This window comes from Sinocyclocheilus anshuiensis, unplaced genomic scaffold, assembly GCF_001515605.1.
Source record: "Sinocyclocheilus anshuiensis isolate Anshui unplaced genomic scaffold, SAMN03320099.WGS_v1.1 scaffold179, whole genome shotgun sequence".
NCBI lineage: Eukaryota > Metazoa > Chordata > Actinopteri > Cypriniformes > Cyprinidae > Sinocyclocheilus > Sinocyclocheilus anshuiensis.
Window position 1 is genome coordinate 1,802,300 of NW_015549577.1, and position 3,979 is coordinate 1,806,278.

Here is a 3,979-nt window from a genome sequence, read left to right on the forward strand (position 1 = left end):
TGTATATTGAAGTCTGTCAGTGTGTATTGTATATAGAATAACCAACTGTTAGTAATTTTTACTGTTATTTTCTGATTTGAAAGGCTCATGGTGAGACACTTCATACACACAAGAAGGGCTTGCAAGCTGGCCTCCTAATACGAAGACCAAGATGGTGCACTGCAGGACACCTTTCTCCTTTTAAATGTTCAAGAAAAAAAAGGACTAATGGACATGTATGTGTGTTTTTTTTTGTTGTGAAAGAAACCTACAGTGCAAGTCCTATTAAGAGTAACTGACTCCTCCATACAATATAAAATAGTGATATAAATAGTGTTTTGTGCAGTATTATCACTACATATAGTGAAGTTATTGTATACCTTTTCAATAGCAAAGGTATTTAATTGATTCCAGTTATTTCAGTAGAAATTTTGAGGGCGATATTGCATGGGGTTGGTCAAGTTCAAGTTGGTCAAGCAAATTTGCTTTTTTGTGTTCATTCTTTTCAATGCCACTTGCCACTTTTTAAATTACAGTTGATCATATCATTTAGTTAGTAGCTAAGCTGGCTAAAATATGAGTAGCTTGTCCAACATGGATTTGTATATTAAAAAAGGCCTCAGAATAATAATATTTTATGCTGTAAATGCACTCATAATATGTAGAACTGCTCTCTTTGAGGAATCACAATCGTCTGTAAAGGTTTTGCACTGGTTTAGTGACATTGTCATTATTACAGAAGACTAACAGCTGCTATAGAATAGATATAAAACTGCACATATATCTGCATTATTGTCATGCATCCATTTCATACAGAATGCAGTGCAATTCAAGGAAGCAACTGCAAAATCCAATCAACACCTCAGTGGCCCTTAGTACACCTGTTGCACATTGCATCTCAAATGTGTCTCTTGTGATCACTTGTGATTGAATTTTTTCGAAGGGGAGGGCCTTATGACTACATACATCAGTTACTGTGTCAGCATGTCAATGAATGTAGGTAACACTTGCTGTTGAATCTATTCATCACCATATATTTGATGTTTTGTACTGAATGAGAGAGGATAGGAAATTATTGGGAAATTTCGAAAGAAATTTCCAAGCTTGACCTGCTTCATTTTAGTCTTTGCTGGGTCAAAAGTTTACACAAGACTTAATCAGAATAAAGGCAGGTCTGGTTCGATTAAAACAAATTGTTTATGTAATTGCTGCCTTAGTGAATTTCATTTGAATAAGTGTGAATGCTACCATTCAAACCTTGGTGCACAACAAACAAGTGGACTTTTCAGGGGGGGACCCACCTTTTCAGGGGTTTGACTGAAATATAAATGTATTGCTGAACAAAGACATCTAAATTAAACCAAAAACAGTACGTGATTTCACAAGATGTGACCCTAAAAAGGACAGAATGCTCAAGCATAACTGGTTCTTCTTGTCATAGGAACTATTTTGTCCATTTCAATTTGGTACAGACATCGGAACCACCAACTACTTACAGCAGATTTCCCTCTGTGCAACAGAGGAATTCCTGGCTCTGTTTTGACTCATTTACACATTTTTTAAGCACTTTGTAATTTCTTATGAATACAATATACACACAACTAGCGCATTTAGCCCAGAATACTTTAGGTATCTTTAGGTTTGGTGTTAAAAATGTGAATGCTAAGCGAACCAGGACTAAATGTTTTATTTTTCTTGTTTTGGTCCTGACCAGAAGAACCAAGAGAACTGAACTACAAGTGTAAACACACCCTAAAACTGCGTTGAACGAAATTCATTGGACATATCATAAAACCCTATTCACTAGTTCACCATCAGAGCCTTTCACTACCAATAACAGGCTGTAGACATTGAAAATGCTCTAAGCGGAGCTCTTGTCCTTCAGTGAGTATGGAAGGTTGAGACCATAGAATATAAAAAATAAGCCACTGCATCAGTGTGCATCATTGCTAAAATTGAACATGGAGAGTGCAGAGTTGAGACTTAAAAGATTTTTCCACTCTCTATGATTGGAAAGGGGGAAATCTGGTTGAATGGTAAATCACAGAGATGACTTGTTTCTATTTATGCTGGTGACAAATGATGACTAGATAAAAGGCAATTTTGCTTAAAACTATTCCAGCGTTGTATGTAAGACTGGGTACTACAAAGGGAGGCATATAATCAGATAATTCTGTTTGATAGATATTAGCCTACAATCCAGAATCTACTTTGTATAAGGAAGCTTGTAGAGAAAACAGCGGCCAACAAGGACACATGCCTCACATGGAGATAGATAGATGAAGATCATACCAGTAAATAAAGTCAAAGCCAGAGACCGGAAATATGCATTAACTTCATTTAATTTCACGATCAAAAACCAATGTCAAGATCCAACCCATCTGTATAGGCCTGAGGGTATTTGAGGTTAGTTAAATTAAATGAAAACTGAGTTGATCTAAAGAGGTAATTTTATTTAAAGTTAAAATAATTTTTTGTGTGTTAAAATTGAAATAATTTTATTAAAGGAATAGTTTAATAGAATATTTACTCAACCTCAGGCTCTTAAAGATGTAGATGAGTTTATTTCTTCACCAGAACAGATTTGGAGAAATTTAGCATTACATTTAGCATTACATCACTTCCTCACCAATGGATCCTCTGCAGTGAAAGGGTGTCGTCAGAATGAGAGTCTGTTAAAAACATCACAATAATCCACAAGTAATCCACACGACTCCTGTTAATAATATTAATAATAATAATAACAGTTTTGAGATTAATTTACCTATTGTTGTCATTGGATAATAGTGTGTTTATATTATGATGCATTTTGATTTAATTTTTATGTGTATTTTAATGGAGAATTTGTGGGTGGGAGACCCTCAGAGGCATATGGTTGCTGTTATTGTTATTGTTATTTATCACATGGCTCTCTGGAATACTTGATTGGTCAGCAGTGATCAGATATTTCTGAATAATATCCCTGACAACACTGCACAACTGACCCCTCATTTGGGAAGCCTGTGTTGCCTACTTAATTTAATAATTATTATAATGAATGGAGTCATCTGTCAGGCCTGTGTTGTGTTTTGTTCCCCATGTGCTCCCTGTGTCCCAGTGTTTAGCCCTTTTTTGGTTATGTTCCTGTTCTGATTATTTCATTGACTTCATTAGTCTCCACCTGTGTTTGTTTATTTGATTCAGGTGCGTTTAATTTACTCCCTCGTTATGTCTTGTATTTAAAGTGTAGTCTGCCGGATGTTTCTTTGTCGAGTCTGAACGTCGTTACCTGTTTCCTACGTGTGTGTCCCTGGTTCCGTGTGAAAGAATAAAGTATGCATCATCGTGAATTCCCCTCCGTCTCCTCGTTCCTCGCTCCTCACAGTAGGGAGCGTGACAGAAGACTCAACCTCAAAAAGATGACTGAAGCTGAGGATGCGCTGTGGGGTTTGCGGCAGAGGTTGGAGCGATATGGGGAGGGCTTTCTAAAGCTCTCTAACCGGGTGATCTGGCACGACGCTGCTCTAGGTGCGTGCTTCCTGCTGGGGTTGGATGACGAGATAATCCGCTGCGATCTTCCGACGTGTGATTTTCCCCTGATCGAGCTGATTAATCTCGTGCTGTTCTTAAATGGTTCTGATTTCGAAGTGGAAGAAGTAAAGAAACTTCCCAAGCCTCGTCATCCAACTCCCGCTGGAACGCGCCGCGTCTCCCCAGCTCACCCCACACCGAGAACCTCCACATACCACTCCAACGGCTCTTACCGCCTGCCTAACCCCAAATCCCCCGGGGTCCTCCGAAGCTCCACCGGAGCCTACTGCCCAGGAAGGGCTCCGGTTCCCGAATATAGCCCACGGAGGGCTCCTGTTTCCCAGTTAAGCCCAGGGAGGGCTCCTGGTCCTGAGTGTAGCCCGCCGGGGGCTCCTGATTCCCAGTTAAGCCCCGGAAGGGCTCCTGTTTCCCCGTTAAGCCCAGGGAGGGCTCCTGTTTCCCTGTTAAGCCCAGGGAGGGCTCCTGTTTC

At 39.5% G+C, this 3,979-nt stretch overlaps 1 long non-coding RNA gene across 1 annotated transcript in view; it reads left to right on the plus strand.

Annotated features, from left to right (window-relative positions):
- The first annotated feature begins 143 nt into the window (after positions 1-143).
- The window catches only part of LOC107657542 (uncharacterized), a 22,575-nt gene continuing 18,739 nt past the window's right edge, over positions 144-3,979 (plus strand). Inside the window, exon 1 of the long non-coding RNA XR_001630697.1 lies at positions 144-215. This is a non-coding gene — a long non-coding RNA (uncharacterized LOC107657542). The remainder of the gene's footprint in view (positions 216-3,979) is intronic.